General features: G+C 41.7%; 1 protein-coding gene across 15 annotated transcripts in view; it reads left to right on the top strand.

Annotated features, from left to right (window-relative positions):
• The window catches only part of SEMA4D (semaphorin 4D), a 96,524-nt gene that overhangs the window by 32,721 nt on the left and 41,270 nt on the right, over positions 1 to 22,533 (top strand). For 11 of the 15 annotated variants that reach the window (XR_001875839.1, XM_017821154.1, XM_017821152.1 and 8 more), the window contains one exon: positions 22,215 to 22,278. The exons of 3 other annotated variants lie outside the window; for them this stretch is intronic. The gene's annotated coding sequence lies outside the window, so the exon portion shown is untranslated. Of the gene's footprint in view, positions 1 to 22,198; positions 22,279 to 22,533 lie in introns of those variants that run through there. One more of the 15 variants, XM_017821149.1, reaches the window with a different exon arrangement.

Genomic DNA, 22,533 nt, shown 5'->3' with positions numbered 1-22,533 from the left:
ACATAAAAGAGATTCAGAAGATAACTAAATGCAATTACAAATTGAGGACACAGGTGCATCAGTGGAAACCCCAGCTTGTGAGGAACACGTGAAAGATGCTTTGTTCCATGGCAGCAACTGGTCTAGTAGATTCCAATGTGTTTTCTCTAGTTGGCAGAATTTCAGTCAAAAGCTTAACACTTCCCAAAACTGTAGTTCTGCACAAGGAAGGAGACAGCATATTTTTCTTGAAAATCTGCAGTTAAATGAGCTTTAACTTTTTCCCCTGTATTAGTATTAAAATTTGTCTGGCTCTGAATGTAGTGAGCTACATTCAGAAACTGATCTGGCTGAAAAGTAATGTCACGCCTCCATTTCTCCCTGTACAAGCAAATGGCCTAGTTTTTTGTCTAGGTAAGTTTCTTGAACCAACCTAAACTTCAGTGTTTTCATTTGTCTCTTAAGAACAAAGGAAAAACCCCTGTGAACATGTATCTTTCTGCATCTCTCATACTAGCATATGTGTACATATGTACTGCTGTGTAAGTGTCACTCCAGGTACTGTCAGTCTAGTGGTTGTATAAAGTCTGTATTTTTCTGCTTGTTTGCCTGGTCGTGTTCTTCTGATCCCATGGGGGATGACATTTTGTTCCTGGTTGGTGGAGGTGGAGAGAAGCCTGTGTCTGCTGCTGACAAGTCTCTGCATCTCCATTAATGCACTGCTAATATTTGTTCAAATTATCTTCTGTCTCTTCCCTGACACATTTCAAACAAGTGAGTTTGGGGTCTTTTCCGACAAAGCAAATTTCAAGCAGTTGGGTAGTTTACAATACAGTCTCTTTAATCCTTGATAAATAACACCAATCAGACACCAAGGGGGAGAGAAAATGCGCGTGCACAGATGTGACTCTAGGCACTAACCTGGAAAATGTGTTTTTTGCCTAATTTGTCTTTACATCCCAGAAGGATATTCTCCTGAACGTGTCGGATCTGAGAAGTGCTACAACAAGCAGCAGTCTGGGTCCCTGCCTTAATTCTTTTAGTAGGATCCCTGGTTTGGGGGGATGCCCCTGCTGTTTTGGGGAGCACTGCTTCTCTCTTTGCTGTGTTGGTAGGGAATGCCAGCCTTCTGCCCATGTGGCCTAAGCCAGTTCAGGATGCACTGGGGGATAATGCTTGGAATTTTCATTAGTGTGAGAAGAGGAAAAGGAGTTGGATAATAGTGGTGTTTGAGCAGTAATTTGCTAAGTAGCACTGACTACCAAGTGCAGAGTCCCACACCACATTTGATGGGAAGATCTTTTCCTTCCTCTTTCCACAGTGATACGTGTTGTTGGCTGCCTGTTTTCTGGCCTGAGACCAGCAGTGTTTAGGGACTGTTTCAATGAAATGGAGGGCACAGCATCCTGGCAGCGTTCAGGGCTGGTGTCCAGATGATGTGCAACAAGGCTCATCCTGCCATCACTCTGCAGATGTGCCTTCTTACCTGTCCTACCACGCAGAAGGTGAGCCAACACAGTTCAATTACTAAAGTTTTTGCCATCAGGGCACAAATTCTCAGGCCAGTGCAGAGCAGGAGAGGTGTATTTGCTTGCCTCTTTTAAATCGGTGAGTGTAGCAAACACCCTATTTACACCATTTTCTTTTAAATTATGGAGTGGTTTTGCCTCTTAGAACAGGAGGTGCTGTGTGTCTTCAACACTTGGGGCACTGTCTTAATGCTTTCTGCTTTGATTTTCCTGAACCTAATGTTTCAGTCACTTATCATGTGCAGAACAAGGAAATGGCACCATTTGCAATGGGAGAACTGGCTTCTTGTAGAAGTTTAGTTTTGACCTTATGGAGTTCCTTTGATAGCTTTGTCCTGGTTTGGGAGCACTCTGTTAGCCATATGTTCTTTGAGATGAGTTAGCTATGCCTGTGACAGTAGCCACATGATTGCTTTTGGAGAATTCCAGCACTGGAGAAAAAAAAGTAATATTCCTTAGTCATTGCAGTACCATTTCTACTTTTTTTTTTTTTTCTCCCTGTATAAAAAACCAGAAATGACATCCTTGCTTTTATTGTGAAAAGGCCAAGTTTGGAAGGTACACTTTTTCAATGAATGCAAGTAAAAGACTGGTTTTATTACAGAGAAATCTGGGAGAAAAACTGTAAGTTGAGAATTTCTTGTTTCTCTTCATGCTGCAACAGGCTTGGCTTTGTGAAGAAGCAGCTCTTTGACAATATGTTCTGAACTGTGAGCACAGAATTTTGTCACTTAGTGCTGCAAGAGCAGAGCAAACGTTCACACCCAGGTTTTGGTGTATGGAATTTTGCTGATTTTTTTTTTTTTAACAGCAACTTTACTCTGATTTTTGCCCATCCTGTGCTACTGCCCTAACTCTCACCAGGCAATTACTGAAATTTCGAATATTCAATCTTAGTACATTAAATGTGAGTCCCCCTGATAAACCATGCTTTTTGGAAGCTGCCATAAAAAAACATTTGAAAGAGAGATTCTTCTCCCTTTCTTGTCCCCAGCCTTCTGCAAAGTCTTGTGTGGATACAGCAACCCCCAAAATTTGCATGTTGTGTGTTCATGCTCTTGCTTTTGGTGTCTAAAGGCTCTGTTTCCCTACAAATAAACTTAGGGTTTGTGTTTTTTTTATTGTGCCAGTCGTAGTTTCTTGGTTTTTGTTGTTGTTGATGATATTTTGTTTGTAACTGAGCACAACCGTTAATTGTGCAGAAAAGTAATCTAAAGAGCCAGGCAAAATGGAAGGCTCCATTGTGCTGGGTACTATGAGGAATGTATTTTCTGTTCCCAGACGACTCGCAGCACTATTAATTTCAGAGTTGTCTTGGATACACAAGGAAACAGGTTTTTACCTTTCTGATCTTGCATGGTGGCTGAAGGGTGTATTTTTCAGTTGGAAACCCACACTTCAGCTTATTTATACTGCCAGATGCAGCAGAAGTTAATCCTGTGCCGGAATACATCTCTTTGAAAAATCATGTTTTAAGCTGCTGCCAGAGGGGTGATAACAGATGGGAAATTGTAGAAATGGGCCTCTAAGTTTGGAATGTTAAAAGTCAATATGTGTTATGTATCTGTGTTCTGTGTAAAAGCAGTAACTTCATGTAGGAGACCTACCTCAGGTTCCTTCTTGCCTGGCTGTGCCTCTTCCAGGACTCTTGCCCTGTACCTCCCAGGAGGATGGGCAACATCCTGAAAGCTGCTGCAGGTGTGTGGCAATTATGTTGTGTGACAGCACTTTCCTATAGCCTGTGCGGCAGTTATTTTAAATCCGTATTTCCCGGTTGGTATTTTACACATGGGTTGGATAGAGTTTCCCAGAACTAAGTGAATGTAAGTTTTTAATTTCGTGGCTGTGCTTCTGTGAGGCTGTAACACTGAGTTATTTTTAAATTGTGGATCAGTTAGCTTCCTTGATTGCACATTGTTTACATTACCAAATAATGTATTCAAATATTTAAAAACAAGCATTGGAAGATTCAGTTTTATATTTGCATTGCAACTTACTAGTCTATTGCCTTCCTTCAAAATACAAACATTGCCAAAAATGCTGTCAGTAATATGATATCTGCATATGATTATACGAGCAAAATATTTTCAGTGAATTTTTCTTCTGCTTCTTGCTTTGCTTTTTGCAAAGGTTGTAGCCTTGGGATGCTAGCCAGGCTTTGAACTGCAAAAGAGAGCATAAAGAATGCAGGATGTTTTTAGAATAATCTGAACTGTGAGCAGATGGCTTCATTAAATTCTCTTTAGGAATGAGGAGAGCAGTTGCTGCTTTTGGAACAAAATTGGCCGGAGCAACTGCTTGTACATTACCATCCCAAGTGTGTGGCAGGTAGAATATTTGTACAATTTTATGTATAGCAGTTGGTCCATACACCAAAATATAGATGCAGGAGAGTGGTGCCAGTGTACTGTGAAATGACAGGTACAAATGAGAACAAAAGACTGTTTCATCAGTAAACTTTTCTGCACATGTTTGAAATCTTGTGCAGGGGAAGCTCTAAGTGCTTTACTTTTTACTCCTTAACCCCAGAGTTCTGTTCTTTGCCACAAAATCTTTGCTTTTACTTTTTTTGCCTTCCTTTCTGGACAATAGTGTGGAAAACTACATTTATAACTAAATATATCAAAATGTAGTTATAAATGACTTGTGAAGGAGAGTGATATAAAAAGGGTAATTTTCTTGCTTTAGAACAGAAAGACTTCTGGCAGAAGTGTATCAAGAGTGTGGTTGATCAGGGTTTCAATGTTCTTGTGTTGGATCAAAGTGTCTACAGTGTGAGCAGATTTTCACTTTGCATGCACCTGAGCTGTAATTAGGTACTTGATGCTCAATTTTCTCCCAGCCCTTCTACCCCCAGAGTTAAAAACCAACTTCTTAAGTTTTGGTCAAGGCAAATACTCTCAAGTTATGACATCTGAATAGCCTGCTACAAGCAGAAGAATGTATGAGCTTTAAAGATGGGAATGGCTTAAAGGAGGAGAATTTTGTTCTTGTAGATGCAAATTCACAGATGTAGGAGGCTGTTGTACCATTTATGCCCTTCTAGAGTTGTGTGTTTCCTTTTATCTGTGGTCTTTAAATTTAAATTTGAAGACAGTAAACATAGCATCTGTGAAGACAGTGTCCTGCTGTAATGGTAAATTTTATAAGTATTGATTACTACATATTCATTCTTTTGCCTGTGAAATGCCTCTTTATTACAAATTAGATATTAGCCTGCTATAAGTAGTGGGGGACGACTGGTGGGTCTGCTGCTGGTGGGTCTGAACTCGTGTTAAGGCTTGTCTGTTGATAACAGGGTATATTCTGGGGAAGACAGGCTCTAATCAAGCTTCTTTGCTGGTTTCAGCTCTGTATTCTGTTAAGCAGGTAATCTGGGGCAGTGGCATTGGAATGGATTTGTTGTTTCAGTCATTTAGAGAGATGAATGTCTTTATTTATGAAAGTGGTTGTGCATCACTTTTTTACCATACTGAACTAAATACCTCTGCGTAATAGTTGTGCAGAAGCTTGTATGTGCATGTTTACATAGATCAAGTCCATGTTTTTTCCCATGTTTGCTTTTTTAAGGGTAAATTTGTAACGTACACATGCATTGCAGAAACTGTCTGAACCAGACATCATATTGCTGGAGGAAATTTTGTGCTTAATTAGGATCAATACGTTCCACAGTGAGAGTAGAAAATGACCTTGTTATTTGGAAGGATGAACTACTGGCGTGTTACTGGCCTCGTTTCAAGTTTTCGCCTGTGTTATTCTCACCCTGGGTTCTTCTGTTAAGTTTTTTGTGTCTGTGATACTTGCTTTTAAAATACTATCTTTTTATGTGTGTGTTCTCCAGAACTCTGTGTGGTACTAAGAGTGCCACTGTTTTGATAGAATTATCTGAGCAGACCCACTGTAAATGCAGTTCTGGCCCTAGTTATTTCACAGCTGCCACTGCCTGTAAAACAAACCTTTTGGACTTACCCTGGAACATTTTAGTCAAAACAGTCGTGGCTGTAAGGGGAACACTTCACCCCACTTTGTGGTGTATCAGGTGTTTTCCAAGATTGGCAGCGTTTTTCCTGTCTCCTTTCTTTGCTCTGTCTCCTTGTTGCTGAAAGGTGCAGCAGTGCCGCATAGGGCTGTGGGGACCCTAATGGGCAGGTCTTTCAGGTTCCAGACTGTATCCTATTTTTCCCTTTCCTTCAAACGAGAACCAAATGTTGTATAACCATAGTTTGGGTACATCAGTGAGTTTTAGCAATACATGCTGCCAAAAATAGCCCTGTTAAACTCCAGGCCTTACACGTCCTCTGAACAGGAACTCAGTCATGTATTTGTGTCTGTCATTCTTTATTGATGTTTTGCAAACATCTCACAACAAAGACTGCTAAGCCATTCGGACATCTGGGCTGAATCACTTTTAACCAGCTTATGTGAGCAAATGTTTCTACCCATTCACATAGTGAAATGTTAGCTGCAAAGCCTGGGACGTTGTGCCACAGAGATGAAGGGCTTATTGTGGTTATGATTAACTAAATTCACTCAGCTTTTTCTGACTATGCCTTTTTCCCCATGAAGGCGGAAGTGATTGCCACTTCTCAGTCTAGATTCTTTTGATTCTTGGATCCATGGAAATTTCTCTCCTTTTGCACTTGGCTCTGTTTAGCTTCTGTCAACCACAGAGCCTTTATAAGCAGAAGAAAAGGAAAGACTGTCTGCAGACGTATCACAGATTAGTGTGCCTCTGGTCAGCCTTGGTTAGGACAAAATAGTGCACAACATCTGAAAACATCTTTTGTTAGTGATGATAGTGTTCTTCTGTGCTGGTGGAATAAATTACCAGTTGAATTATTGTTTTGGGATCCAGCATCTGGCCTCGTTTGTGCCTTAATCTTGCTTGTGGGAACATTTTAGAACCTGGTTCTCCTCTGCATCTGAGCGGGTCAGAACAGCCTTGTTTCCAGAACTTTTCTAATGTGCAGCAAAGGGAAACGATCTGGTGCTTCCATATTTACTCCTGCAGCTTGTAGGTGGGGACATCTTCACACCACTCTGAGCCACTGCAGGAAGCAGCACCCCGGGAGCAGGGCAGGACGAAGGCCAGTCCTCCAAGGATGCAGCCATAAGTCACGGCTTCACGTTGTGCTTTATGCAGTAACTGAAACTGCCTGTTCCTTGTCCTTTTCCTCCCTTCCCTGACCTGTGCTGCTGCTTCCCTCGAATCAGATCTTTATGATGATGAGACTCTATGGTGTCCCGGTTAAAAATTTATTCTTTGTCTTACTCCCCTGAAATATCTTTCCCCTGATTTTTTTTTTTATTTTATTTTTATTTTTACTTTTTATCTCTGCTGGTCCATGTGGCCATCCCTGTGTGATGTGTTACTTGCCCAAACAAGCTATACTTTGTTCTTGTATTGTAACATCCTCTTTAGTGCTGAATGCAAATCTTGCTAATCAGCAGTTGTTCTTTACCATCCATGTAAAAAAAGCTGAGGCAGTATTACACTAGTTTCCTCAAGTCCTGGTTGATGGGCAGCACCCACTGTGTAGGTTAAAGGTCTGAATGCTGTCTAAACCCTGGCCTGACTGTAGTCTTGTCTGTGGAGTGGACTATTACTTGACTTTCTGGCCTGTACACTTGCCTTATTCTCCCTCTGCTGGTGATCAACCTTCTGCAGTCTCACGGATATAATTGTCACAGACAGGCTTTCCTAAAAGTGACATGTCATCCTTACTAATCCAGTAGAGTTTAATCTTTTGGACTACAAACAGTTGACATTATTGTAATGGAGTTTGACGATATTGTATGTTCTCTAAGCATTTTTATTTGCTATTTTTCTGTATTAAAATTCAGCAAACAGCAGCGTAAACAACCCTGTGTTCTTCTGTGGTATTCTGCAGCTATGAAACCCTCTTCCTTTATAAAACAGGGTTTGTGTTTTGGTCACGTCTTCCAGTGTGCTGCAGTAACACAATGAGGTGTTTATCTGCTTTAATAGATCACTTTAAGATCTTGTAATCTTATTTGTCTCAGTTTCACAGCTGTGAGGGCAAGGAGTGCAGAACTGCAGACTTGCTGTTGGATGAGCATTTCACCTGAGAAACGTTGTTCAGCTCTAGATTTTTTTAGTGCCTTTGTCCCTCCTCAGCCAGGTGATCCAGATGATGGTGTATTTATTCCTTGAAATCGTGCTTCTTTGCCTATTGGTGACAGCAGATGTCCCACGAATAGGCCTTGTGCTTTGCTGTGTAAGAGACTGCTTCTTGTTGCCTGTTGGTCTTAAAATTTATCACTCATCCAGGAGTCAAAACTATGAAACAGGGAGAGAGTTGCCTGCCTGGCCCTTGCCCCTTCTGGCAGTGTGGGAGGAAATGGAAGGGTTGTTGTGGCATCTTTGCTTGCATCTGCATCTCTCACTTACCAGAAGAACGTGGACATGGGTTTATTTGGGGCTTGGGGGAAGCAAGCTGTTAAAAGGCCAAATTGAGTGCTGCTGAGAGGAATAGGCACTTTTTCAAACCTGTCTGCACATATGCATCACATTGTCTCTGCTGATGGCATTTTCTAACCTTGCTTGTAGGTAGTGAAAGTGTGGCAGGTGTGGGGAATGGGAGTGAGATGGCTGGGTAAGTGTGGAGATGTGTGTGAAGGAGTGAGTGGCTAGGAGATCCTCCCAGAAGGAGACAGCAAGTGGTGGGAGGTGCTTGCAGGCTGTGCTGCTGACTTCTCAGACTATTAAAGAGACAGATGAATAATGTTTATTAAACTTGTTTTCCCCCTGAAGTGGTTTAGTAGGAAGGAATTATTTGGTGACCATAAGCATTAAGATGTTTAAGCTGAAGGTGGTGTAAACTTTGACAGAAAGGTGCAAACTGGTGATGCCTTAAGCCCCTAAGGGTTTTTTTATTTTTCTAATATTGGTAAGCCTTATAAGTTTTATAAGTAGATTCTAAAAGCAGCAACCCTCCCTCCTTTGTCCCTTGTCCCTTTCCCTGTAGCACCCTTGTTTACACATTCCTTAACCCTCTTACCCCATTCTATGCTTCCTATATCACTCCTACTCCCGAATCCAGTAGAAATGTTTAGTCTCTTGTCAAGGCAAGGCCTAGATTGTTGGCAGAACAGCATATCAGGGCCTAAACCACAGAACACGGTCAAAAACTGGGTAACTATGTACCCTTTGTGCTCTGAGGGAGATGAAGGTGGGATGAACAGGGGGTCCCGAAATGCACCCCAGACCCATTTTCAGGGGTTGGACCCGGGGCGGAGCAGAGTAAAGGCCGCAGGGTGGACACATTTGGGATTGGATGGAGGGTATTATAAAAATGTAACCTCTCAGGCACAGGGGTGCGCGTCTCGTAGCATCTTAGCCTTGGCAAAATAAACCCTTTCTTATCTCACCCCTAATTAACTGCTCTGAGAGATTTTTCAGCACCTAAATCCCACGGCAACACTGGAATTTTCACAAGCCACATGAAAATCCATTATTTTATTTATCACAGTTCTGTGATAACTAGGCAGTCCTCTCACCTTCTTTCTGTTGTAGTTGCTGATGACGTTTCAAGTCTCCCTGGTTAGTAAAATTACGTGTTTTAGAACTGCTGTTCACGTACTGTACCAAGAAGAGCCTTTCCGTGAGTCCATTGTGACACTTCAGTAGGCTTCCTGAGCCTGGCTTTCACCACCAGCCTTTGTGCACCACAGGAGCTGGTGGAGTGCTCTGCTGAGAAGGTGTTTTTCCAGACGTGGTCACCTGGTTTTGCAGTTTCTGTGTCCTTTGGAGGTGAAGCAGCTGATCCTAGGCTTTTACGCTCTTTCTCAGGCATGGAACTGGCATGTATCAGGAAAAGTTAAACCTAACACATCTCTGAGAGCTGGAAACGTACCAAAGCATAGGAGGGAAGATAAATGCCACTGAGGAGTTCTGGGCGTTGGATGAAAAAAGACCCATCACCAATGGAGTGGTCTGAGAGACTGCTGGTCAGCAGCTCACCTTGGTCAGGATCTGACCAGACTGATTTCAGGACATGTTTTCTCAGGAAATGTTCTGTGAAACCTCTCTCATGTCAGACAGGAAGGACTCTGTAGGAAATCTTACAGAAAATGCTGTAGTATGTAGAATGAAGCAACCTGTTTTGATATTTGTAGAAGCAGCAGGGGATGCATCTTGGGTTCCCTGTGCATTGAGAATAGGTTGGAGTACTTAGGTGAAGGGCAGCAAAATGAAACTTTTGTATCACTGCTGAAAGGTACGTGAAATAATCCCAATTTTTTTAGCTTTTCACTAGCTTGTCATTATCTTGCAGAAGGTTCGTTTCCAGCAGTACTTTCAGATGTTAACATTTGAATTTCTTTGCTTCATTCTAACAAAAAGGTAAGTTAAGCAAGGGCTTTTTTTCCTGCTGAGGAGTGATGTCAGCTCACATCATCTGAGGCTATACAGCACGCAAGTGTTTTGCTAACAGTCTTGGGGGAGGGGTCAGCTGTAGTGAAATTGCATAACCATTTTCTGTCACTTAAAGGTCTGATATGCCACCAGCCTTTCAAAGCATGTTAGTGTTTAAATACTTTAACCTGCTCAGATATTTTTAAAGTGCCATGGCTCAGAAGAGCTGATGGTAAAACGCATAAACGCCCGTTGTGTTAGAAAAGATAGAGAAGCTGTTTGACCGTAGATATTCTGGTACCTGTATTTTCTTTTTTTTTTCGGCAGAGTGACTGTCAGTTTCAGGCTTTCTGAGAAGGGAATCATAGGAGTTTTGGGGTCAATAAGGAGCAGCTTGTGCTGTGCCTTGAGGTGTGCAGTTGGCTGACCTTGCTGGTGCACAGCTTAGGGCACTGCGTGCAAACTCCAGCGCAGTTTTCTTGTGTGTCACTGAACAGCAAATCTGTTGTTAAAGACAGTCTGTTTTGCCAGGCAGAAATGTGTCTGTGGCCTTTTAAGAACAAGGAAGCTTAAATGAAGCTTGCTAGCAAACAGTCCTGCAGGAGGCAGGATTCTTAGCAACAGAAATAATGAGATCTGTCATTCTGTCTTTAATTGTCAAAGGGCAGTAGCAAAGCAGCTGATGCACAGTTGTTAATCTGGAGTACCAGTTTCTGTTTGTGGTCCATATACTTTGGATACCTTGGATGACTTCTAAGAGATCTGCAAAAGCTACTTAAGAAAAGCAAGCCGATTGTTAGGAGATTTAAATTCTCACTGCATGTCTGCACATCCTATAGAAAACTTGCAGATGAGTGGTTTTCAGTTTCTAAGAAAAAGATTTCTAGACTTGAAGTCTGAATAGTAGTTTGCTGGAAAGAAGCCTGTATAACAGAAGTTACTCTATTCATGGATAACATTACTGAGCTATGCTCACACTTTAATAGTGGGCCATTGTTTGGATTTGCTGTTTTAAACTCTTGCAGTAGTTTAAAGCTAATATTCCAATTAGAGGAAATTGGGAGAAGCATCAGGGAAGGATGAGAAGGAAACTAATGCTTAGTAAGAGCCATTGTTTTGTTTACTGTATTGAATCTTCACTTATTAAAAAAAAAAAAAACAAAACAGAAAAAAACAACGACAGACCCAAAACAAAACAGGAAACTTTTAGCATATAAGCTGCATAACAATGGAAATTCAAATTAAGGAAATTAATACATCAACAGAGAACTTTGAACTTTAAGTTGATTTGAAGTAATATGGAATGATTTTTTTTTTGGGGGGGGGAAATGGCCCATTTATTTTATAGGCTTCATGGGGACTTTGGTTTGTTTCTTGCTTTATTAAGTGCACTTCGGAACAGGAGATATTTTGTAATGTAGAATGACACTTGGAATATAGACAGTGAAGGGATCTTCTTGAGTCCTGTCTGTGCCTGTTTGGGGTCATGCATCAGGAAAGAGGATATAGCAGTCTCAAGGATGTTCTTCCTCTTTGCATATTTTTGGTAATGTGGTATCTGGAGCTGACGACCTTAGAAGGTTATAGAAGGATACAGGGAAGCAGCTAACAGCTTGAGCACCTCTGCAGAATCTGGTTCACAAGTAACATTAGTTGCCGCTGAATTCTCTGACATATCTATCTTGTCTGGGATTAATTTTTGCATTTGGCTGAGCTTAACCTAATTTTTCCACTGTGACGTTTGAAATGTGAAAGCTGTAAGTGGTCTGGAGTGGGGATCTCTGGTTTGAGATAAGACATGAATGGTGGTTGCTGTGGCATTTGGAGCCCAGCTGTGTGTTTCTCTGAGCCCTAAACCTTGAAGGAAGCACATAAATCTTGTCTTGCCTCTAATGCCCTCATGTAATTTTCCAGTTCTACTTTTTTGTTATACTAAAACCTGTCAAATTTAGCATTCTGGGGCTGGAAACCTGCAGTAATTATCTGTTTTGTCAAGAAAGTTTGAGGTAGAACCTGTATGGTGTGCAGCTCTCACACTGGTCTTTTCCTTTCAAATGTCTGTAATGATAGTGCAAACAAGGTTCTTAAAAGTTAATCATCGAGGGTAATAATGGCTCTCTCTGCAACATTTCATTTGGTGTAAGAAAAAGCTCATTTTAGGCTTGGCAGGAGTTAAAATCCCAGTAATGCTCATGAGAATGTTCTGCAAGCAAAGCTTCTATTAATCCTGTTCCTGACATGCTCACACATAATTTGATGTGAAACCTGAAGCACTTGTACTGAAAGATCTGCACCTGTGTTTTTGGATGTACAGAAAGCAATAATATGGGTACAAACTGATAACCCAGTTACCAGCTAAAGGTCAAAATGACCTTTGCATTGTTGAAATCAGCACAAGAGTTGTATTGAGGTGGGAACAGGTATTATCAACGCTCTATAACCCAACAGAATGGATGTAACAACACATGATAAATCACTTCATTTGTGGAAGTTATCCCAAAATCAGAGGGTGTTTTTCAAGCTCCAGAATTAGTAATCGCTGACTTGTTGCTAACCAAATTCTGCAACAAAACACCAATGTTTAACAAGTTCTGTTCTGTGCAAACATTTTTATAGTACTGGTATCTATAATTTTTTTCTGTGTCTTACAGAAGTGTGCAGACACCCTGGCTGTACATAGTTTTAAAAAGAGCAAAGGTTAGTGAGCAACAGTACAATAATATAATGATGATTCATAAAATCTGTGTCATCTGTGAAAAGTACTAGAAGCTTATTTCAAAAGTATGACTCTTACTTTTCAGCATAAAAAATGCTTGGGTTGGTGCAGAGGTTTTAACATGTTAAAGAAGGGTAACTCATTTTTGAGCTAACATAACCTTAAACAGCAAAATCCTAAACCTTTTAAAATGCTTGCCTCTGAAGCTGTATGTATTAGGTGTATCTGCTAGGGTGAAATGATGATTTCTTAAATTTCAAGGCTATTTTACTGCATTTCCATGGTGCTTGGCAAGAAAAAAAGAGCTGCAGTCTGCTGTTGGAGATTAATCTCCTGTCGAGATCTTGGGTATTTAAAATGACCTTTGTAGTGTGCAGTGAATTCTGGATTTTGACCCTAAACCTGGTATGTCCTGTTTTGAGTGTGGTTGGCTGGGACATGCAGTTGTCCCATGGTACATGCTGTTTGCCAGTCCTTCAGGGACAGTGCAGTGTCTTGAATATGCAGGTAGATGTGAGGCTAACACGACTGTGGCCACGGTTTAGCTGATGAGAGGGAATTGTAGTTTGTTACTCATCACTGGCAGAATAAACTAATAATGATGCTGCAGAAGAGCAGTGTTTAGCACTGGGGACGTAGCCCTACCCTCAGGTAGCTCTGACGTTTGTCTTTTCAACATCTTTTTCAGCAAGCAGTCCTGCAGGAAGCTTGGCACGCTGAGTGGATGCTATGCAGCACCAGGAGGGAGAGCTGCATTGTGTCTGTCACAGGCCTAATCCTATACAGTCCTCAGTCCTTTGAGGTTTTCTTTTTTTGGACCAGGAGGATCCTTCATCACTTCCTTAGTTTTTCTTATTTTGGCCCTGAGGTGAGACAGGGAGGACTTCGAGTGAGTCTAGCACTTACTTAGTTCCCACTCCCATTTTTTCCTCCCCAAGAAAGGCTCAGATTTGAGTGACAGAAAATTCTGAGTTGGAAGTGACCCAAAAGGATCATCAAGTCCAAGTCTTAAGCAAATACTAGGATATTGTATTGTATTGTATTGTACTGCAACCTTGGCATTATTAACACCATGCTCTTACCAGCTGAGCTAATCTGAGGGTCATAATATCTCCCAGTAATGTTCCACGTAGCTTTCAATCTGCCCCAGGCTAGCACGGCTGCTGAAGGAGGTACTGTGGGTGGATTTAAACTAACGCTGAGCCTTCCCCTCCCTAAAACAGGCTTTTTAACCTGTGGAAGTTGATCAGTTGACCTCCCTAACCAGTTGCACGGTGGTGTAAGTCTGGGCTGGGAGTTGGGGATGGATGGAGACCAGCAGATGTAGCAGCCAGAATTAAGTAAGCAGGCTGGACCCCTTGCAACTGTAAGGAAGAGGAGCAGTTGTCTAGCTTGTTTCCCCCAGCCCCATTTGAGGAATCCAGAAGATGATTTTTAAGCCATGTATCCTGGCACACTGCTAAATTTCTGATGAATGTCTTAAAATGAAGATGTTCACATAGTTTATCAGTGCACAGCTAGTGTCTAGGACCTATGAAGCCTAAATGTGCTATAATTAAGAGTATTAATAGAAGAGTGGGTTACCACATGCTACAAGTGGAATACTGCAGGAGAAAGAGGAAAACAGCAATGACCTGGTGACAGGCCAGGTGTGAGAGCTGAGAATGTTCAACTCTGCATGTGTCAGTTCAGTGAAAATCGCATTGCTCCTTGGTGCTGTTGATTCTGTACCTTAAAATAGAACTTGGCGTTTGTTGTCTGAGGGTCAGGTATCAAAGAATGGGAATGGAAAGTAGAAATAAATGGTTCTGTGTTACTTTCATTAATATGAGGATAACTGGGCCTGAGGAAAATTACTGGCTTTAGTATGGAGTGTTTTTGTTGTTAATCTTTAACCTGTACCAAGTTATCAGTGGAAATAAATTTGGAAGCCTGGAAGAACTGGGTGTACTTTGAGAAGGTTCCCTGTGCAACTTCATCCCACAGCCGGGTGACAGGAAGAAAGGAACCGATTTTCTGTGTAAACCACAAGGCCCATCTCCGTTATATGGAAACATGAACCTTGAAACTTGCTGCTGAAAAAGCAGCTTATGAAACAAACAGCACAGGCATGGAGTGTAGTGGACTGATGGAGCCTGATTTATGAGATGGAGTCTGCTTCACCATTGGCTTGAGATGGAGTTAAAAAGCCTTGATGGCACAGCCGGGCTGCTGCAGGAGCCGAGCTCCTTGCAAAAGCTCCAGGAGGCACCCAGCAAGCCAGCAGAGGCAGGCAGAGGAGCAAAAAAGATAAATAGTTGTTACAGTCAAAAAAACACGGGAAGGACTTACTCTCCCACATAAAGTGTGCCAGGCAGATCTTGCTTGGAGACCAGGGAACCAGCCAGGGGACACTCAGGGCTCGTCTTCGTCCCAGGCGACCTTGACTGGGATACTGGTGAACTGGCCAGTGGGCATCCGGGGTACCACGGCGAGGGGATTTAGGGAATGTGGGGGGGCTGTTGGAGCACAGCTGTGGGAGCTGCTGCTACCCCTCGGAGGATACAAAGGGACCAGGGAAGAAGTCCAGCAGAGATCTCCCAGCTTGCAAGCCAGCAGCACTTCATGGGGATGGTAACTCCTGTCCTGTGCTTTTAACAGTTACCCTTAGCTTTTCCCACTTTTCTGTCTTCTTCTTTCTCTCTGCTCTTTTGTGTTCCTAAACAAAGCTGAATTCTCGTTTTGGGATCCAGCATCTGGCCTCGTTTGTGCCTTAATCTCGCATATGGGAATGTTTTAGAACGTAGTTCCCCTCTGCATCTGAGAGGATTGGAACATGGAGGCACTGGCTTGAGCTTGGAACTTTTGAAAGAGACTTGACAGCACTTGATGTTTACTCTTCAGCTAGCTGCCATAGAAAAAGAATTAATGGAGGGAAAAAAAAGAGGGCTTTACCACACCATATTCAACATGCATAATGCCACATGGAGGAAAAATTGCAGAGGTTTTACTGCGTAGCCTGTGTGATTCCTGTCCAGTGCAAAGCTGGCTGTGTGTGGTGGGCAGCAGAAGCAGCTCTGTGGAGTGGCAGGTGAAGCACTGGGAGCCACGCCCAGTGCTGCCACCCCCTCACTGCATCCGAAACCGAAAACTCCAAATTGTCATCACAGATCCAGCTGCCATTTGAATATTGTAGTTCTTTGTCCCAGATGAAACTGGGAATGTGATACAGGTGGATTCAGGTATGTGTGAATTTTTTTGAGGTCTGTTCTGGTTGTTTTGGTGTTGAGTGGACATGTTTTTAATATGATCCTAAGTATCATCCTAGCCAGTCTAATGACATTCTCATTATGACTTTGTGCAGTTGAACCTGAGAGGAAGATAGTTTCAAAGGGGTGTGTGTGATAAAGGAGTTGTAATGCGTGATAGTAAGATAAAGATACTCAGAAGCATAACAAATTTTAGCTGTGTTTGTAAGTCCGAGGTGTCCTTACATAACTTGTAAAGCTTGAGGAAATCCCTTTTTATAGCTTTCTGCGTTTTTTTGGGACATGAACAGTTTTTTTTTGTTTTTACAAAAAATTGGTGAATTCCACCTGTGAATTTAAATTGGGATTTTTTTAATAGTAAACATTGCTGCAGGGTTCAACTTCTGACTTTTGTGTAGCCAAACGCAGTGAAGCTTTGTTTTTGTTATTTCTCCGCTGTTTTGAATAACTTGGTTCAAATCCCCTGCTTCAGCAACCTTGTGCAGCTCCCTCGGGGAGGCTGTGCTGTGTCTTACACAACTAAGGAGCTGACTCTCTGGCTCCTGGAACCGAAGTTGCCTGCTTTTTTCATCACAGCAGCTTTTTCTCAGGACGGACAGGTAACCTCTGCCAAGGCTTCTCTTTAAGGTGCAGAATGTTTTGCTGTGCAGGTGGAGGAGTGCTGTCTTTTAATCTTGTGTGCTGAGATGAAAATTACTTTTGCTTTTCCTTCTCCTCTGCCTAATTCTAATTAACTTTGGGGGTTGGGAGGGGAGAAGGAAGGCAGAGTTTTGAATGTGGTTTTAAAGCTGTCTTGGCATTGTCTCTGCTGTCAGTGTCCCTGAGCAGTGCATGCTGTTCACAGGCATATGTACAACTTAGGGAGTTGAGTGTTCCAGGTGGGCAGACTGACCAGGGGTGTTTTGGTACTGAAAACCTCTGCTGTGTGGACAAGGTGGTTGTCGAATTTGCCTCCTCTGAGAGTCAAGATACTTCACGGCCTAGCACCTGTCAGTAACTGGCGTTAATTTGTTAAAAACTGGCTTGAAAGCCTGAAAAACTAGAATCCAATACTGAATAACTTGGTTTTTCTACGCTACCATGATGGTAAAGTACTTCCAATTCTAAAGAACGTTAAAGACTCTTTTTCACATCTTTTCCTTTCCTATGGGTTTGGGGTTTTCTATATGATGTTTTTTTTTTTTTTTTGAAAGGGGCTATGCATTTCTCTAGGCAAGAGAGAAAGAAAAATATCAAGGCAACATTGAAAAATACTAAATATGAAACCCTGTGAAGTAATGCCTAGGTGTTTTGTAATCTCAGTGTTCAGACAATTCTCTTGAATGTATTCAGACTATCACCTGTAGATAGTGCTAAGTGCAGTTTTTGTAACAAGTCAGAAAGTAAAAAAAACAAAATACTGTAGTAATAAATAGCTGAAAAGCAACAAAAGGTGTTCTCTGAAAGTGACAGAATATGTGATTTAAGCAGGTGGTATAATATAGCATCTTGATTTTAGTTTTAGCTTTTCTGGGTTGCTGTGTTAGAGTGAATATGGAAATAGATAACATTCATTCACTTTTTAATACTAGGAGGTGTTTCCACATAATTGGGTAAGACAGGCAGTTGTTTTGAGTTTTTTAATTCTTAATTTTCTTGTAGTGTGCTTCATTTAAAGAACATTAGCAAAAAATACAGGCAGAATTTAGACTTTGTTTTCTGCTACTTTTCACTGAATACTTAGAGTAAGATTTGGAGAATCATCTGCTGTTTCTTCAGATTTTTGAACCAACAAGTAGTTTTCAGGATTGTTCCTTTTCTGATAGAACGAAAAGGAGACTTGGATGATATTGGATTTTATGATGAGAGAAGAGGTAATTGTCTCCTTTGTATTGATCTTGTGGAAATAAAAAAATTGTTGAATATAGAGGTGCTCCAGTGATCTCTGCTCTTCAAAGACTGTTGTTTATTGACTAAAATATTCCAATGCTGCTTCTGAAAGAACATTTCCTTCCCTACCAAATGCTGTGCAGGTACACAAAAATTTTAGATGTCCATGAACTGGTTGTTTAAAAAGTTCAATCTGAAGGCGCAGTGTGTTAGTTTCTTTATGCAGATGTGCATCCTCCTTCCTTTTCTCTCATGCTGTGTGGTTCTTGGTCTCACACAGTTGTGTTGAGTGTTCTCTGTTTTTGCTGGAATTCAGTTCAGAACCACTGCTATGTTTTGGATTGAAATAACTCTGTGTTGATATTTGTAACGTAATTGGAAGGAAGTTGGAATTGTGAAACACACTCAGATCCTTTCCTGAAGAATGGTTGGGACGCATAGATAGTATAATGAATGTTCCTGTTCAGTTTTATGGAGGTTAGGTGTTAGGTTGCTTGATTACAGAATCTCTTCGTATCCTTAAAAATGGAGAAAATTCCATCTCTGCAGTAGGTGGCCCAACCTTAATATTTGTAGTTTGCCATTGGGACACACGAGGAATTCACAGCTGTCTGCCTTCATGATAGTCTCCATGTTGTTCTTGGCTTTTTTCAGGGTGCTTGTGAGATCTGAGGAGTGTCAGGGTGACAGGGGAATTGAAAGCTGAAGATGCCAGCACAGTTTGGGCTAGATTGAAGTGACTGTCTGAGACATGAGAGGGCTTTTCGGCTTTGTTGTTTCAGAACTGAGTTTGGCGTGGGCCCCTGCTGCAGGTTAAAGCTCATTCACATATCTTTTCCTGTAATGTTTAGAAAAAGTTGAGGGATGTTGCTAGGCCAGTTCATGGTTCTGTGAAATAAAGATGTTTTCATGAAAAGTGAAGCTTTGCAGGCAGGAAAGGGGAAAAACACTTGAGTCTTTCGCTCTGTAAATCCTGTGGTGTGTTTGTTCCCTGACCACCCTTCCCCCTCCACAATGTCTTGCATAGGGGGCTTGCAGATAAAATCACCAGCCCCATCCAGACAGGGTGGGAGCAGTGGAGGTGGTGACAGTGTCAGCAACAGTTATTTCTGTGTGTCAGAACAATTACTAAAAAATAGTACTGGTACCGTGCGCAGTTCTTGTTGTCTGGCCTACCTTTTTGTGCAATTATTTCAACACTCTAAAACCACACATAGCATTTACAGGAAAGTTTTTGAAGTGACAGACTATCTGTGGGCAGTGTGTGCAGCCTTAGTTACTCATAGCTGTACATTGGCTTTGTTTGTGGCTTCCATGTAAGTATTTAAAATAGTTTTTCTGAGAAAGCCAGTACATGTAGATTATGGCTGACTTTAGTTCCGGGTAGCAAATATACCTCTAGTTGAGACCATCAAGGTATTTATCTGGAAACTGTGTTTCAGTAAGGTCTGCGTGCAGTGCTGTGATATTAGAAACATTCTCAAACTTAAAACTTGCCTCCATGGTCTCCTAAAGAGTTCTCAGAGTAAACAAAATTTGCTTATAAGATGGTTTTCTTGCGTTTCCTCTTCTCTTCATTTAGAATCACTGGGACCTGGTTATAGCAGCCACATGCTTGAATACAGAATGAAAAAAATGCTACTGATCTGGATGGTAGTTGATGTGCAGAAGGAAAAGGAGTACATATTATATGTTGTTCTTTGAATTTCTTCTTTACTTTTAATACAAGTAGGCTGTGACAGCCAGAAGTACCTTACAATGGATTAATGTGCTTTGGAATTTGACAGATTAGAAGAAAGTCTTCAAATAAATAAAGTATATGCACACACACATATATGAAGGATTGTGGATCTTTTATGAAAAATTTCCTTAAGGTGGCTATCCTTTTATTCTACATTAATGTATTCCAGGTTGTCTTTCATTTATAATCCAGTAGGTGTTTTCTTTAATCTTTGAGCTGTCAAAATAACGAGCTGTTCATGGTGTAATTTCTCCCCCCCCCCCAAGCTTAAGTAATTGTTACCAGAAGAAGTAGTTTGTTGGTTTGTTTTGGTTTTTTTTTTTTCCCCTTTAAGTTTACATTGAAGTGCTCTTAAACCGTGATGGGGTATAAGGTTTGTCTGGGAGCCCAGCAGTACCTACAGTGCCTGCTGCAAGGGATCACCTGTGAGGCTTAGGTCAAACAAGAGGACCCGAAGGATGTCTGCCAATCTGCACGGTTTACATGGATGTTAATTTCCTACTCAAGTCCTGGTTGGATTAAAGGGCTCAATTATGTCAGAGCTTCTGGCAGGCTGTGAGTAGTTACTCATGTGTGTAGCGTGACTACCGGTGGTGTCCGGACAGGCAGGCAGTGGCAGTCTGATCAAAGGAGAGGAATCAGCCCCTGCTTGCAAACCACCCTTTGCCTTAGCCCAGCTGCCCTCACACCCAGCCCCGTGTTTGTGGGCTCCTCTGCCAGAAACACCGATGGTTAGTGGCCCCTGCCCAAGTACCACACCGAGGAGGGATGGATTGCTCTTGGGAATAGAGTTCTTGAGCTGACGTGCCACGGCTTGGAAGTGCTGGTAGTTCTTCTGCCTCTCCCCATCTCCATAGAGATCCAGGGACTGGCTTAGAGCTGGTCTGGGCCCCAGCTGTCTGTCCACCTGGCTTTCAGGTCCTCAGTGGCCTCAAACCCTAGATAAAACGTGGAGCCACTTGTGCAGACTTGAAAATCTCTAATAAAGTACATACAGGTCAGATAATTTGCTGCGAGGGGTTTCACGCCTACTGTAGCTATTCATTTATATGCAAGTGCTTCATTACAATGAAAGTGCTCCTACAAGCCACAGGCTGCTAGAAGCCCTTTCTCGAGAGAGGAAAAAGAGAATTTTCCTTTTGTCCCTTAAGGTATCTGCAGCTAAAATAGATGATTATAATTCGCTCTGCAAGCAGTAAGGTATAAGGAAATGCACAAGGATCTGAAAACTCCAGCAGCGATAGTGACTACATTTTTTGATGGCCTCTTGTGGCAAGCTGCAATTTTTGGTAAATTTTAACTGTTCACTTAAATACTGAGTAGCTGTAGGGCCATAGAGATATGATCTGGTGCAAGTGGGTTCATGGAGAGCTTCATAACTGGTCAGATGATTTGCAGTTTGCCTGCTCTGTTTTTTTTTTTACCCAGCAGAAGTGAAAGGTGGATGGTTGTTTTTACATCAAAAATAAGTCAGTTATATTCTCCTGGTGCTTGTGAAAAATAACTGGTGGGTCATAACATAGATGGGCAATGAATTTCCATGGGGCATTCTGTTGAAAAAAATCGTGGTGAGAATCAGACTAGATTCCCTTCTCTATAGCACAAAAGACCCAGAAAATAGCTGAAAATACTGTTTTAAAAGCAAAAGTGGGTTTGATGTAGCTGTTTGATACCTGTTACTGCAGTGGTAGCCACAAAAGATGCACTGTTGAAGGTCTCTGAAAAAGACCCTGTATAGGCTCTCCCTTTCCTCAGAGACCCTCCAGTATTGAGCTGTTTCTTGTAATTTTCCTTGGCCTGTTTCTTATGGGGCCTCTGTCTTGTGAGCCTTTATAATCTTTTGGATCAAGAATGAAGCCCTCACATGTGCAATGGAGACTGTTTCTTTTTTTTTTAGGTGCATCATCTTCCCACCTGCACCTCTGGGAACCCCCATACTGAGTGAAATCTACCTCAAACCCACAGTGACTTGTATTTTAGAAAGCACCATCCCTTTACATAGCTCACACCCTTCTAAAAGCTCTGGGATGAACAGTAGGAAGTATATATGCTAAATAGAGCCTGATGTAACGGTATTACGAGTCTGCATATTGAGAAGTGTGTTAGCTATAGTAGTCTTTGGATAAATGCCTCATTGTGCCCAATTGTGATTGTTTTGGAGTGGCCCACTGTTCTCCTATGATAACAACAAAATAAGTACAAGCCTGCAAGGTCTTGTCATAAATATCCAGATATTCTTTTCTGAGCTTGTGCATAATGCAGTTGTTCAATAATGCAGGAGAGTGTTGGAGCTTCTTTATATAGATTTAGTAAAGGGAATTGTTTGTGGGGCTGGCTGGTTTCTAACCTTTCTGAGCTTTCTCTAGTACATCTCGTACCAGCATAGGAAGGGTCCCAGACTCTTAACCAGTGTCAGTAGTTGCTACTGCAGTGCAAATGCTGAATAATTTCGTACTGAGTAGTGATCAGGCAGCTTGGGATAGGAGAAACAAATTAAATTTTAGAAGGATTGATGTGTATGCTTTTTATCAGGTCTGCTTAATATTTTTTCCTTGTGTTAAGTGCAGTGTCAGGATCTTGGATCGTGGGATGCAAATGTAGCATGTCTGGTTTCTGTCAGGAATGGTCTGCCCTGGTAATCTGGGAAGCTAAAGCCAAACTTTTGGGGGAGGATTTATTATAATTCCCCTATCAGAACTTGCCCTTCAGGTTTATGTGGTAATGATGTCAAGGCCTGTTTCTTCTCTCTTCTCAGAAAGGATGTGTTTCTGACTGCTTCCCAGCTCCTGGCTGTGCTGGAGGCTCCAGAGGGGTGGCAGGTATGTATAGAGAAACTAGAAGTACAGCCCCACAGCAGAAGGGGGACTGTGGTGGATTCCTGCTGACTCTGTTATAGGTGTCTTTGTTAGCAAAACAAACAAAGACACTGCAAGAAAACTAGGGACTTACGGCATACTGAAAAATGTAAATAAGGGGTTTATTATAAGCTTGATTTATTGCTTTCTTTTGCTCCACGACCAAAATACTCAAGAAACTTAGCAGGAAAGGGACTTTTTCCACTTGGAAACATACTG

This window comes from Lepidothrix coronata, unplaced genomic scaffold, assembly GCF_001604755.1.
Source record: "Lepidothrix coronata isolate B3197 unplaced genomic scaffold, Lepidothrix_coronata-1.0 Scaffold89, whole genome shotgun sequence".
In the NCBI taxonomy this organism is placed as follows: Eukaryota; Metazoa; Chordata; class Aves; order Passeriformes; family Pipridae; genus Lepidothrix; species Lepidothrix coronata.
Note: the sequence above shows the minus strand (reverse complement) of the source record. Positions and strands in the feature narration are given on the sequence as shown.